Genomic DNA, 16,696 nt, shown 5'->3' with positions numbered 1-16,696 from the left:
GAAGTACCTGAAACCAAAACTGAAAATCGTAAGCACGAAGCTTAGTGAGTTCCCCCAACCTACCACATACCCTGCATAAACACATACAACTTATATTGGGCCACGCCCGCTATTTCAGGCCTCGCCCCTTACCTCGAGCCTTGCCCGCTACAATGGCCCCGCCGCTCCAGGCCCTGCCTGGCTTCGAGCCTCGCTCGAATACAGATTCGTGTCTCTTAGGCCCCGCTTGTCTCTGGGCCCCGCCCGCTAACCTTATAATACAATTAGCATATAACACATAACTAAACATACCCTACTGTAATCTTGTCCTTATGCCTCGCTGGTCTTGGGCCTCGCCCCTATCCTGTCACTAGTGAGTCATGGAACCCCGTCCAAGCTCCTACGGTAAGTGAGATACCGGCCCACGCCGACACTCACTCCATACCTATCTCGGGCCTCGCCCATGCTCTGCTACTAATGAGATATGGAACACCGTCCATACTCTGCTATTGGTGAGATATGGTACCTCGCCCACACTCACCTTCCTACCAGGCACATACATGCATCACATAGACAACAAGTATACTCTATCATGCAAACCATTCCTTGGGCACCCGCCCGACATCGGACCTTGGTCTTGAATATAATACTAGCAAACAGTGCCTAGGGCTAATCCCCGGGTCTTCCTACTCATAACTACATGGGCAGGCATTGTGGCCGAGGGAAACTCACCTGCACTGCTGAACTTGCTGATAACCCTCTTGCTGCTGACCGACAATTCTCTAAACCGCTGCTCCACTAGCTCCCCGAGCTACCAATATCAATACATATATCACTTAGTTCCAAACAGAACTCTAGAAGCCAAACTAAGTCAACTCTGGTCAAAGTCAATCTTTCTGGTTGACTCTACTCGCCGAGTCAGTCCTTTGACTCGTCGAGTACATATACTCAGAACTCCCATAATGCGACCCAACTCGCCGAGTCACCCCAAGACTCGTCGATTTCAACGATCTCTGAGTCCCATCCTGCCAACTCACTGGGTCACCACTCAACTCACTGATCTGAGCCTTAACCAGAACGGGTTAGTGTTTCGCGACCTGACTCACCGAGTCCAAGAACAGACTCGCCGAGTCCAAGACAATCTTCAACAGAATCGCTGAGTTGTTCTTCCAACTCCTCGAGTCCATGCCCATCTTCATCCAACTCGCCGAGTCGCTTCAGTTCTTAATCCATACACTGGCTTTTCGAGCCATGCAGGGGCTCCAACTCATAGATCCACTCTTCCCAAGTCTAGTCCTCACGTAAAGTTGCAAACTTTACGTGAAACCAAAGAGATATGGGCTTAAAACACTCTAGAGCTAGGGTTTGTGACAAAGGGGCTTCACCAAAAACTTATTGGCATAAACTTTATGGCTTTCTGGATCCTTAATTGCCTAGATCTGAGGTAGCAACCTCGGATCTACTCCAAACTCGAAACAAACCTTCTGCATACTTAAAATGCCTAAATTTCAATCATAAGATAGATCTTAATGCAATAAGGTCAGCTTATTACCTCAAAGGATCTGAAAAGTCACACCAACTCTGTATCCAAGGCTTCCTCTTGCAACACTTTGAACCTCCTTCTCTTCCAAGCTTCAAATCACCTCACCAAGGCTAGATCTTGCTCAAAATGGATATGGTGGCTAGGGTTCGGTATTCTGGGTAAGAGAGACTATATATGAACCCTAGGGAAGAGAATGAGACGTTTAAATAGGGCACCAAGTCCCGAACTTAGGGTTTCCCAATCCAGACCGGACTCGTCGAGTCCACTCTCCGACTCGTCGAGTCGGTCACTTACTCTCCGACCCGGATCCTGCTCGGACTCGTCGAGTTACACCCTGGACTCGACGAGTTGACCCCTTTGACTTAGGGTTTTCCTTTCCTTTCTTTTTCTTTCTGATTATGGGTGTTACAACTCTCCCCCACTTAAACTAAACTTCATCCTCGAAGTTTCTTTACGGCCAACCGCCCTACAATCTGCCTTCAACACTCTGCTTGGGAAAACCTAACACCCGCTGACTACCTCTTCTGGCCTTTCGCCCGGTCATTCTGACTAACATTAATCCTTGCGGATAATATTCTCGGGTTAACCCTAACCCTAACCATCCTGGGAACACAATGTACTCAACTGACAAACCTTCTGGTACTCCCCGAGTACTTATGCTGGACACCCTAGGGGTTCAACCCCTTTTCCTTGTGCGTTTTCTGGCCTCCCCGAGGCAATGTTCCATAACCAACTACTTCCTTTGTCACTATGAAGGTCCTATCCTTCACCAACTCCATTACTCCCGCTACTTCCAGTACGGGTCATTACGGCCAGTATCCACTCGACACTTCTCACTACTATAACTTAGTGCTGAGCACCCCTCCCAGCGAATGGTTCGGATAATCCTTCGAGTAAAAGATTCATCCCCACAACGGTTAGACTCAGACGAGAGCTGCGCAACACGGTCAAACCCTTCCCTCTAAGATTATCCAACCTGCTGTGATGTGCATAGCACCCCTCGCTCAACTAACTGTATTCCACCATAGTCTGCTTACCATCACTGCCACCGACTGAAAATTTCTGTTGTCCCTTATCTGCCTTCCGGATGAACCGAGACCACCCTGGTCCCTACTGATTTATCAATATCTGGATTACCGGCTCCCACCAGTCGCTAGCCCCAACACAAACTTCTAGTCGCTCCCAGCGACTTCCGAGGAAACTTAGGCTACCTAATACCGCCCCCTCTACTCTGCCACTCTGGAGCTACAAGTCCTGGGATCCTCGATCCCCCTAACTCGACCTTAAGGTCTTTACCAGGTCCCACCTGTGCTACTAAAACTCACGCGCCTCACCCACGGGTCTCACCCGAATATACTACTGAGCAACCGTGCTCTCAGGTCTCACCTATACTACTACTCTCATACAGGCCTCGCCCACGGGTCTCACCCGACTATACTATTGAGCAACCCTGCTCTCAGGTCTCACTTATACTGCTACTTACATACGGGCCTTGCCCACGGGTCTCACCCAACTATACTATTGAGCAACCCTGCTCTCAGGTCTTACCTATACTTTTACTCACATACGGACCTCGCCCACGGGTCTCACCCGACTATACTATTGAGCAACCCTGCTATCAAGTCTCACCTGTACTGCTACTCACATACGGGCCTCACCCACGGTCTCACTTTTCTAGGGCAATGCAAGCTAGCTCCATACTATTCTCATCTACTACCCCTTCCTGATCCCCACCTTGATCACTTAGGAGATAAGGGCCTCGCCAAAAATCCGGTAACTAGGTGATATAGGCCTCCGCCCATACTCCGCTAACTAAGCTGCTAGGGAATGCCACGGTTTACCCATAGCCTTGCACACCTTCCATACTCACTGGCCGCTAGTGAATGCTTGGGCTACCCCATAGTCTTACAACACCTTCCACCACTGGCTCACTGACGGAAAAATGTTGCGGCTCTCCCGCTGCTCTACCATGCCCTACATGTTATCTCTGCCACTGACTACTAACACGAAAGCATCCCATGCTAACCATTCTCAAAATCCTCCTTCCAACTTTCTCGAGTCCTACAAGCGACCCTCCAACCCGAATTCCCAACCAGCTACTAACCATCTCGATTACATGAACTAACTGTTGGGAAGTCTCTCAAACTCCCAACGCTGAACTCCTCAATCCATCAATCACTGTGCGACTTCTTTTCCTTCTCAAAGGCCATGTACTTATTCTGGATCTGCGTGCTCTTACCCTTGTACACTCGGAGGGTTCTCCCCCACTTTGATCCTGCTTATACCTCACTACTCAATGCTTGAGAAGAAATCCAAATCTTCTCTGCTATACCGCAATCAATCTTCTGAAGAACCAAGCTTGCCATAGCTAGGGGTCTAACCGATCCATCACTCAAAAACACCTTTCTGAATCCAGCAGGTCACTACTGAGTTCCACACCAGCATGCTATAGTTATTGCATCCTAAGTAACCTGCTTCCATAAGGCACCACCCCTTAACTATCACTTTATTATCCAAGGTATGCATATGGCATATAACTAAATTGCAAGCAAGCCACCCAATTCTAAAATACTTATACCAAAAACGATGCAGAACCATAACAATATAATCATGAATAAAGAAAGCAGAAAACGGAAGACACATACCTGTCCAGCGTTGCTCGCGCCTCCATGGTAGTCATATGAAAAGCCCTACCTCCTACCGCAGGCGCCTCTACTCGGCCCTGACGGCCGTCTGTGATCCTCAAAGTTGCATGGGCAGGTGCTATCACCCATCCTGCCGAAAACAAGCTGGGGCACTAGGCCTTCTTGTGGCTCCGCTGACTGCAGTGGAAACATATCAAGTATGATCCCTATGTGGTGGTAGCAATACAATCCCTGCTAAGATAACTAGTCCGGCCGCACTTGAAGCAGCCCGAATCCCCACCACTACCACTCCTACACGCACCCTCATGCATCCTGTCGCACCTCCTGTATCGGCCGCGGCTCTGGTAATCCCTCGATCTCGAATCTGACCCCTTAGGCCTTTTGCCCAAACCTGTGGCTACTTGAACCTCATTCGGCTTCCTCTTCCGGATCTGCTCCAAATCAATCTCTCTCTCTCTCTCTAGCTCGAGAAATCATATCTTCCAGCGTCTTACAGCCGGACCTGCTCACGAACTCCCTAATGTCAGCCCTCAACATCTCGTGATATCGGGCCTTCTTCATCTCCTCATCCACGACATACTGTGGAACAAGGAGGGGCCTCTCTTTGAACTTGGCAGTTATCTCCGCCATAGTCTCAGTAGTTTACGTCAAATCCTGAAACTCCCGTGCCAACTGCTGCACCTCAATAATCGGTGAAAACTCAGCCTTGAACCTGGCCGTGAAATCGCTCCATGTCATCGCGTCCAACACGTCATCATCACCAATGGCATGATCAATCTCCTCCCACAAATCCCTCGCTCTGTCCTTCAGAAGACAGGAGGCGAGTCTGACCTTGTCCCCCTCGGGACACCGGCTCGTACGGAATACGTTGGTAACATCGGCCAACCACCTGCTGCTAGCGATGGGGTCCCTAGCCCCATGATAATTTGGCGCTCCGCAAGCTCTAAACTCTCGAAATGTCATAATACGCGCTCCCATCAAAGCCATTATCTTGATACGAAAGGCTCCCAACCTCTCATCCATGATCTCCAGTATACCCTCCTTGACCGTGCCAAAGATCACAGGAGTCTGATCTAGGATACTGCGCGTAACCTCAGCTGATATCAACTCCCTCATCCACTCCTCAAGCTGCTCGGCCCCTGAACCCGATCCTGATCCCTCTCCGATGCCTGATCCGCCCACTGGTCTCTCTCGCAATGTCACCATGCTGGAACATATCACAATAACTATCAGAATACTCATCACTACTGAGGGATCATACACACACTACAAGTTTCCTGGTCTCATCTCGGCCTTTCTCGAATTGAGTACGGATCCTCTGCTTTCAGTAGTACGGGCCCATACTACCTTCCACATATATCTGTACTTTCCTCAAGAACTGCTTCGACTCCACCAGGTCCCTTTCTCTACTACTACAGCTCCGAGCACTATCTCATCCTAGGCTTACCCTAGGGAAACCTCAGACTTAACTCAAACCAGTCCTCAACTGCTGAAGGCCTCCTTGTGATGCCAATTAGCCATCGCCTGAATACCATCACATGTGACGAGGCTCAGATAATCCTTCGAGTAGAAGACTCGTCCCTACAACGGTTGGACTCAGACAAGAGTTGCGCAATAGGTCCAAATCCAGCACTCTGAGATTATTCAACCCTGATCACATGTGACGTAACGTATTCACCTAATGGCTAACACCCATCACTCAGAATCCCATAATGCACAAAGTAAGCAACATTCGGACAAGGGAAAAATCTAACCAGAACATACTCAACAATCATAATCTCATATCAAGAATCTGCACTAGCATACGACATAAGCTCATAAACTCAGGCATAACCTAAACAGGCTATCCTACTACTGTCTAATCAGCACTATCATGTAGCTCAAAGCACATATAATAGGCACATAAGGCATCCTCCTTAGATCCTTAGTCCTAATCTAGCATGTTGCTCTACTAAGTAATAATCATAACATAAACTTGTATGGGTATTTTGGGGTACTTACTTGAGCTCGGCAGATTGCATGCACCACACCCTTTTCTCTTATCAAAGTTCTTCTCTTTCTGAATTCTTTTCGCTTTTCTAAAACTGTTTCATTTCTAAAAGCGCTTTTTACAAAACTGTCTTTTCATTTTGAAAACTTTTAGACTAATCCCTTAGTTTGAGTTCATACACACCCGAGAGTATGTCTGAATCCCTCAAACCAAGGCTCTGATACCAACTTGTAACATCCCAAAAATCCTTACCAAATTTTTTTCCATAAATCGTTACTAAATCCATATTTATAAAAACATATCATAGAGCACAATATAATTCAGAGTATTAATTCCAACATTTAATTTCATTATCAGAGTAAAACCTCCCAGGCTGACTAATCAACGGTGTGTGCCATGCGATCACCCCGAGGTCTTCCCTCCGCTACCAGAAGTACCTGAAACCAAAACTGAAAACTATAAGCACGAAGCTTAGTGAGTTCCCCCAACCTACCACATACCCTGCAAAAACACATACAACATATATTGGGCCACACCCGCTATTTCGGGCCTCGCCCCCTACCTCGGGCCTCGCCCGCTAAAACGGCCCCGCCGCTCCAGGCCCCGCCTGGCTTCGAGCCCCGCTCGGATACAGATCTGTTTCTCTTAGGCCCCGCCTGTCTCTGGGCCCCGCCCGCTAACCGTATAATACAATTAGCATATAACACATAACCGAACATACCCTATTATAATCATGTCCTTAGGCCTCGCCCCTATCCTGTCACTAGTGAGTCATGGAACCCCGTCCAAGCTCCTACGGTAAGTGAGATAAGGGCCCATGCCCACACTCACTCCAAACCTATCTCGGGCCTCGCCCATGCTCTGCTACTAATGAGATATGGAACACCGTCCATACTCTGCTATTGGTGAGATACGGGACCTCGCCTACACTCACCTTCCTACCAGGCACATACATACATCACACAGATAACAAGTATACTCTTTCATGCAAGCCATTCCTTGGGCACCCGCCCGACATCGGACCTTGGTCCTGAATATCATACTAGCAAACAGTACCTAGGGCTAACTCCCGGGTCTTCCTACTTATAACTACATGGGCCGGCATTGTGGCCGTAGACCCATTCACACAAAGGGAAACTCACATGCACTGCTGAACTTGCTAATAACCCTCTTGTTGTTGACCGACAATTCTCTGAACTGCTGCTCCACTAGCTCCCCGAGCTACCAATATCAATACATATATCACTTAGTTCCAAACTGAGCTCTAGAAGCCAAACTAAGTCAACTCTGGTCAAAGTCAATCTTTCTGGCTGACTTTACTCACCGATTCAGTCCTTTGACTCGTCGAGTACATATACTCAGAACTCTCATAATGCGACCCAACTCGCCGAGTCACCCCAAGACTCGCCGAGTTCAACGATCTCTAAGTCCCATCGTGCCAACTCACTGGGTCACCACTCAACTCACTGATCTGAGCCTTAATCAAAAGGGGGTAGTGTTTCGCGACCTGGCTCGTCGAGTCCAAGAACAGACTCGCCGAGTCCCAGACAATCTTCAATAGACTCGTCGAGTTTTTCTTCCAACTCGTCGAGTCCATGCCCATCTTCATCCAACTCGCCGAGTCCACCCATGTGACTCACTAAGTCGCTTCAGTTCTTAATCCATACAGTGGCTTTTCGAGCCATGCAGGGGCTCTAACTCATATATCCACTCTTCCCAAGTCTATTCCTCACGTAAAGTTGCAAACTTTACGTGAAACCAAAGAGATATGAGCTTAAAACACTCTAGAGCTAGGGTTTGTGACAAAGGGGCTTCACCAACAACTTATTGGCATAAACTTTATGGATTTCTGGATCCTTAATTGCCTAGATCTGAGGTAGCAACCTCAGGTCTACTCCAAACTCGAAACAAACCTTCTCCATACTCAAAATGACCAAATTTCAATCATAAGATAGATCTTAATGCAATAAGGTCAGCTTATTACCTCAAAGGATCTGAAAAGTCACACCAACTCTGTATCCAAGGCTTCCTCTTACAACACTATGAGCCTCCTTCTCTTCCAAGCTTCAAATCACCTCACCAAGGCTAGATCTTGCTCAAAATTGATATGGTGGCTAGGGATCTATCTTATTATTGAATTCTGTAGCAATCATAAGATAGATCCCTAGCCACCATATCCATTTTGAGCAAGATCTAGCCTTGGTGAGGTGATTTGAAGCTTGGAAGAGAAGGAGGTTCATAGTGTTGCAAGAGGAAGCCTTGGATACAGAGTTGGTTTGACTTTTCAGATCCTTTGAGGTAATAAGCTGACCTTATTGCATTAAGATCTATCTTATGATTAAAAAATCTATAACTAATCTGTAGCTAATTAGCTACGGAATTCTAACGGAAAGCATATTTTGTAGCTAATCCATAGGTAATTACCTACGGATTAGCTACGGAATATGCTTTCTGTTAGAATTCTGTAGCTAATTCGTAGCTAATTAGCTACGGATTTTTCTTATTTTTGATTTTTCGGGCACCAAACGTCGTTTTTTTGGCTCCGTTTTTTTCACACCTATATTATACATGATTATCTATATTTTCACTAATTTATAGCTATTAATATCATTTATAAAGCCATGTGCACATACGGGATCCATTGCTCGTTTAATCGTTTAACACTATAATGCTTATGAATACATACACATACATCTCAGAAACACGTATACATACACATATACATGTACACATATACCACAACTCATTCATGTATATAAATATACAACATAATCCATCACAAGTTGGTGAAAAGTATATGCATTACAATGTTAAATTGAAACGAGTACTTGATCCCGAAGGGGCACATGACTTTATGAACGATATTAATAGCTACAAGTTGATGAAAATAAAGATAATCATGTATAGTAGAGGTGTGAAAAATACGAAGCGAAAAAAAGACGTTTGGTGCCCAAAAAATCGAAAATAAGAAAAATCCGTAGCTACTTAGCTACGGATTAGCTATGGAATTCTAACGGAAAGCATACTCCGTAGCTAATCCGTAGGTATTCCATAGCGAGTCTGTAGCTAATTAGCTACGGAATAGCTACGGATTGGCATCTGTAGCTATTCCGTAGCTGCGGAATAGCTACGGACCCGCATCCGTAGCTATTCCTTTATTGGGCATCCCCTTCTGTAGCTAATCCGTAGCGATTCTGTAACTAATTAGCTACAAAAAAATTTCGTACCTATTTTCCGTAGGAAAACGCCATGTTTTCTAGTAGTGTTAATTGTATATGGTGTTGCTTGTTTATAAATTTGGTAATGTTATATATTAATATTGATTAATGATTTTGAGTTTGTGATGATTACAATATATTTTAGGTATAATATTAAAGTTCTTTTAGAAAAAAATGAAACAGGTTATTTTTCTCATGATAATGGAAAACCAAATTGAAATAATGAACAATAAAGTCCTTCTTAGAAGTATGAACTGAGTTATAGTTAATTTTTAAATCCTGCATTTGCCACTGAAACCTTGGGATATGCATTTATGAAGACTTGTCTAATGACAATGTTAGTGGAATTGATCGTATAAGATATGATGGTTAAATTTCAACACCCCCACCCCTAAACGGCTAAACCCAAGGCATTCATTCAACCTCATTAAAAACATGATCATTATTCCACACTATGTGTTATTTCACTCCAGAGGCTAGAGGAAAGATTTAATCATTTCCATTAGTGGAAAACGTAAAAAAACATGGTGTTTACATAGTTTCATTGAAATGGGAACCAACGATAAAGACCAACGTTCATATGCAGATTATAAATTGTTGAATCTATAAATTTTTGGACCATCGACCATAACAGTATTGACGCAACAAAAATTTCAAGCAAATTAGTCTTGTATTAAAACAAAATCTTTACCACGTAACCATCTCATGCATTTGAAACCCCTATTTTTTTTCCTTTCACCACATTCATTTGAAACTCTCATGACTTTTCAATTTCTTTATAATAATAATTATAATTTGGTAATTATGTTAAATAAATATCAAATCTAAAGTATATTCATATATAAACTAAATTTCAATATTAAAATAATATCTTTAATTCTACTTATAAAATTATGTTTTTTAAATTTTAACATATTATACTTAATTTATTAGTTTTAATATATTGTTGGATGTAAACCATTATCATTTTAAAGGTATACTTTTTTGAACAATTTGTATAAAATACTTAAATTATTAATTAAAATATAACATTATAGGTTCAACTTAAATATAAATTTTATTTAACTTAAACAACCCAAACATTATTTTATAAATAGTTAAAAGTAATAAATTGTAGTGTCTTTCTAATAATAATTGTAAGTTGGTTAATAAGGTTAAATAAATATCAAACCTAAAGTGTAATCATAAATAGACTAAATTTCAATTTTAAAATAATATATTTACTTCTATTTATAAAGTTATGTTTTTAAGTTTTAACATATTATAATTAATTTATTAGATTTAAAATGTTGTTGCATGTAAACCATTATCAGTTTAAAGCTACAATTATTGAACAGTTTGGACAAAATACTTAAATTGTTAATTTAAATATAACATTACAGTGTCAACTTAAATATAAATTTCAGTTCCACTAAAAAAACCAAATAATATTTTGTAAATAGTTAAAAGTGATAAATTATACTGATAAATGCAAAAACTAAATTGTAATAACAATTTAACTAAAATATTTCCTAAATATATTTATATAATCGTTAAAGATTTTCAAATAAGTAGCTTAAAATAACTTATAATAAAAATAGTTAAAAATAACACTAAATAAATGAATATATTGTTACCTTTAAAATCAAAAAATAATGTTTGATGTTTTAAATAATTATAATGATAGAAATTAAAACATTAAGCAAGTAAATTTTAAAAAATTAGTTAAAAATAACAAATATAAATAATATTAAACCATATATAATATTTAATTTTATTGATGTGTAACTCGCGAGTAGAAATCATTCAAACGATTGAGATTATGACGTTATAATAGATTTATATATTATCATTTAATTCAAAATAATCAATATATTATATCAAATTAATATACGAATTATTATATCAAATTTAACAACAACGTTATTGTTATATTTTAAAATATATATATTCGTAAAGACTTCAACTATATAGGTGTTTCTGCGCATTACAATGTCAACTCAAATATAAATTTCAGTTCCATTTAAAAAAACTAAAGAATATTTTGTAAATAGTTAAAAGTGATAAAAGCAAAAACTAAATTGTAATTTCAATTTAAATAAAATATTTCTTAAATATATTTTTATAATCGTTAAAAGTTTCCAAATAAATAGCTTAAAATAACTTACAATAACAATAGTTAAAAACAACTCTATATAAATGATTATATTGTTAGCTTTAAAATAAAAAAAACAATGTTTGAAGTATTAAATAATTATAATGATAGAAATTAAAACATTAAGCAAATAAATCTTAAAAAATTAATTAACAATAAAAACAACTATAAATAACATCAAATCATATATTATATTTAATTTTATTCATGTGTAACTCGCGGGTAGAAGTCATTCAAACGATTGAGATTATGAAGTTATAATAAATGTATATATTATCATATAATTCAAAATAATCAATATATTATATCAATTTAGTATATACAAATTATTATATCAAATTTAACAACAACGTTATTGTTATATTTAAAAAAATCATATATTTATAAAGACTTCAACTATATAGGTGTTTTTGCGCAACGCACAGGTATTCGCCTAGTAAGATATGATGGTTAAATTTCAACACCCTCCACCCCTAAACGGCTAAACCCAAGGCATTCATTCAACCTCATTAAAAACATGATCATTATTCCACACTATGTGCTATTTCACTCCAGAGGCTAGAGGAAAGATTTAGTCATTTCCATTAGTGGAAAACGTAAAAAAAACATGGTGTTTACATAGTTTCATTTAAATGGGAACCAACGATAAAGACCAACGTTCATATGCAGATTATAAATTGTTGAATCTATAAATTTTTGGACCATCGACCATAACAGTATTGATGCAACAAAAATTTCAAGCAAATTAGTCTTGTATTAAAACAAAATCTTTACCACGTAACCAAAGACAAGAAATAATAATTCCAACCAATTAGCAAGGGCAAATTTAAGAAATGCTTAGGTGAGTCCAATGACGCACCTCTCTCTCTCTCTCTCTCTCTCTCTCTCTCTCTATATATATATATATATATATATATATATATATATATATATATATATATATATATAGGAATGATCATTTAAGAACTCATAGTTTCTCGAGAACTTGAGAACTAAAAGTGGAGCGTTGGATAAAAAAAGGATGGCCAAGATGCATTGTGGCAATTTTGTAAATACATAGACAAAATAAGACAGGGGGTATGTTTTTAAAATGAATCAGGGACATTCTAGGAATCAAATATCTGTTTTAATTCCCCAGATTAAATATCTCATTTGTGTCTCTCTCTCTCTCTCTCACTCACGTCGTCTTCTTCATTGATTCACCCATCTTCCCTAGATCGACCTCAGTCATCATCGTCCCTATTCTTCTTTTATCTCTCATGCACCTATACACACATAAATACATTCCTTCACCGACATTCTGCCTTTGAGATGGCGATTCCTTTGCCCGATCTCAAATAGAGGATCTATCGCAACCTCATCTTCGACAACCGATTCACATCTCTTCACGTTATTCTCTGTCTCTCACATGTTCATCTAGATCTAGAAAGCAATCGCTAAATATAGAAAAATCAATCAACTGATCGGTAACCATTACTCTACCTTCGATGATAGATCTGCTAGTGAACGCTAACTTCCCGTCTGTTACCATCGGCTCCTCGATGATTACATCTCCAAGATCAACATCGCTTTCCTTCGACCATCGGACTTCACGCATCAAAATGACTGCTACAATTGTTTTCTCATTGTAAATGAAATCAATTTCTTCAATCGGTTTCCAAGCCGATTTCTACCAGCGATTCTTCAATCGATTTCTTCCCTCAAAGTTTTTGATAATTTCACTGGTAATTTTTATAACTCTTTGATGTTCTTATTTTTTTGGTTATACTAATTCGATCTTCCACTTTAATTATATATAATCTATTTGTTTATCATGAAATTTAATATTGTAATCTGGTATGAATTACGAAAGGCGTAGATGAATCGTGAAATCATGATCAGTTGTTTAAAATCTAACTGTGTTGTATATTATACTTATAAAGTCAAAGGTCCCACCATAATCCATAAAAAAAGTTTGAATTTCTTTGTGCACTAAGATGGATTATTTGAAAAAGTTGTCCCCTATTGTATCCATAATTGTGATGTATTTTCTTTACTCTTGCTTCAGGTCACCCCTCATTGCTTTTCATCCTTCATTGATCCAAAAAGAGTTGAATGGTACAATTTCCATATCATAATGTACAACCTTTGCACATCCACGATTTTGTCTAGATTTGAACTAATATATTGTTCCTTCATCGATCTAATCGAGGTGAATACAGTGCACAAAATGTGGGCATTCACTCAGCTTTGATGGACCTTATAAGCACGTCTGATGACACTGCTAGGGCTTGGGATACTCGCTCTTACTAATATGTTTCTTCCTTCTCGTGTCTCTAACAATTTGATTCCTGATTTTGATGTTTTGAAATACAATTTTACTGTTTGATATATTCTTTTTTGTCTATATGCTAGTGATATTGGTTCTTATTTGATTTTGAAGGTGGTTTATTGTATATATCTAGGTTTGATTTGGATCTTTTACCTTGATTTTGTCATGTATTTGTTAAAGTTTCTTTTAGAACCATTTAATATTATTTGATTTGATACTAATCCTAGAAATCTGTTACGAATGACATTTCGGCATCTGAACTTTTATCAACAGAGGCAATATGCAAGTATATAGTATTATTTAATTTGTTTTTGATTATTTGTTTGAAAAATACTTTTTTTCAAAATAACATTGTTTTATGGTAGGCTCTAGAAATAGAAATCACCCCAGCTCCAAATGTAATACTATCTCCAGAACCAATAAACAACCTGGAGTGTGCAGGTATATAGGTACTAACTTGGTGTCTATCTATACATGTACATCTTTTTTTCTCATACTAACTTGGTGATTCACTTGTGATTCACATATGAATTAATGTGATTCACATCTAATTCACATATGAATTACATGTGATTCACATGTAATTCATATATGAATTACATGTGATTCACATGTAAATCACATATGAGTCACATGTGACACACATGTAAATCACATATGAATTACATGTGATTCACATGTAAATCACATATGAATTACATGTGATTTACATGAAATTCACATATGAATTACATGTGATTCACATATAAATCACATATAAATTACATGTGATTCACATATGAATTACATATAATTCACATGTAAATCGCATATGTATTTTTGTGAGTGTTTTCGCATCAATCAGATTCTTTTTAATTTTCTTGTAGATTTGGAAGAAATTGCGGTGAATATAGAAGAGGTAGAAAGTGATAAATTGAAAAAAAAATATGAAAATATTGACACGAAGACATTAAAATGCTTTGAAAATTTGTAGCATTTTTTTGTTTATTATATTTTATATTTTATCGAATAAAATATTTATTGTATTTTGTTTATAGATTAGTAAATAAAATGAGTTTTCTTATGATTTTCTTACAAATATTATAGTATATCAAATATGCATATATACATTTGTAAAAATATTCATAAATGTATGAAAAATGTTGATTTTTTTGGTTAAAAAAATATAGTATTTTTTAAATATTCTAGTTTTTTTATTGATTTTTAAATGATTTTAAAAAAATGTAGTTTTTTTAAAAAAATATTTTTTTCAATTTTTTTTCAAAAGTTCATGTTTTTTATAAAAAAAACAAAAAATCTGCACTTTAAAAAAAAAAAAAAAAAAAAAAAAAAAAAAAAAAACTGACAATTCTATTAAAAAAATGAAAAATACTAATTTTTTTTAAATCTGCAAAAAACTGAATTTTTTTTTCAAAAATTCATGTTTTCTTTAAAAAATTAAAAAATACTTTTTTTTAAAAAAAAATCCGAAAATTTGATTTATTATGTAATTTTTTAGACATTTCTATTAATATGTAGAATAACACAAAAAATTAAACATTAAGTGAAATCGATAAGATTACGATCATATCCTTAATGAATTAGTTTTGATCTAACGCTCCACTTTTAGTTCTCGGGTTCTCGGGAAACGATGAGTTTTCAACCGATCTCAACTTTATATATATATATATATATATATATATATATATATATATATATATATATATATATATATATATAGAGAGAGAGAGAGAGAGAGAGAGAGAGAGAGAGTTAGGTTCAAATGTTTTTACTATCTATTATGTGCTTGTAGGATTGATTCTGGACCAATCATTTTAGTTATTTTAAGAAAATAATTAATGTATATATTAAATTCTGAATTCAGAATTTAATATATGCATTAATTATTTTCTTAAAATAACTAAAATGATTAGTCTAGAATCAATCCTAATGCACATGATAGTTAGAAAAAAAAAAAATATATATATATATATATATATATATATATATATATATATATATATATATATATATATATATATATATATGATCTACCTTTAAAATTTTTTAGGACCTACTTTATCTCATTGAAAAGTTAAAATAAACAAAAAGTTTACCCCTAGTTCATTTTGTAAGCGTGTTTTTTTTTAACCTGGAGACTTGCTTTCTGTCCTAATTTGATGAGTGTTTTTAACTTACTAAAATATTTTGCAATAGTCTTATACAAACTATGATAAGTGGTTTATAGTTTCAATTTTGTCTTCATTTTCTCCAACAAAAACCTTAATTTTCATTTGTAAACTTGTAATAGACCAACGTGTTAATAACATTCTGTAAAAATCAATAAAAAAATTATGTATTTGTGTTCTTGTTAGCTTTTGAGAAATGAATCGAATGAGATAACACATATATTTTCTTGAAAATATTGAAAGTACTTAAATTGGTTCATTCCTAAAGAATGGTACTTAGCTCAGATCATCCCACAATAAACTTATTATTTGTATTTAAAATTTGGCAATTTAAATATAGTTTTTTCGTACTTTAAAAAACATCTTATCAAGAACCAAGAACCATGTGATTTTCTATTTTAGATTCGCTACTGCCGATTAACATCTTTTTTAATATATGAAATTGTATCCAAATAGGTTTTTTTCCATATTGAAACAACTACATAGGTAAGATGAGAAATCTTTGTTCATCTATTGTGTTAGATGAACTTATTTTTAATTGGAGATACTCTCGATACAAAAAAATGTAACTGTTAACCAAGACATGCACATATATTTATACATCCATAAACGAGCTACCCAACTCATTTATGTCAATTCTATTAAAAAATACATGCATAATATACTTTTTGAAAATTATGTCTAAAATTTTCATTTTATTTTTCGGAC

The sequence above is a fragment of the Lactuca serriola genome, chromosome 4 (genome assembly GCF_051521515.1).
Source record: "Lactuca serriola cultivar US96UC23 chromosome 4, Lser_US96UC23_V15, whole genome shotgun sequence".
In the NCBI taxonomy this organism is placed as follows: Eukaryota; Viridiplantae; Streptophyta; class Magnoliopsida; order Asterales; family Asteraceae; genus Lactuca; species Lactuca serriola.
The sequence above is the reverse complement of the archived record's forward strand: the minus strand, read 5'-3'. Positions refer to the sequence as shown.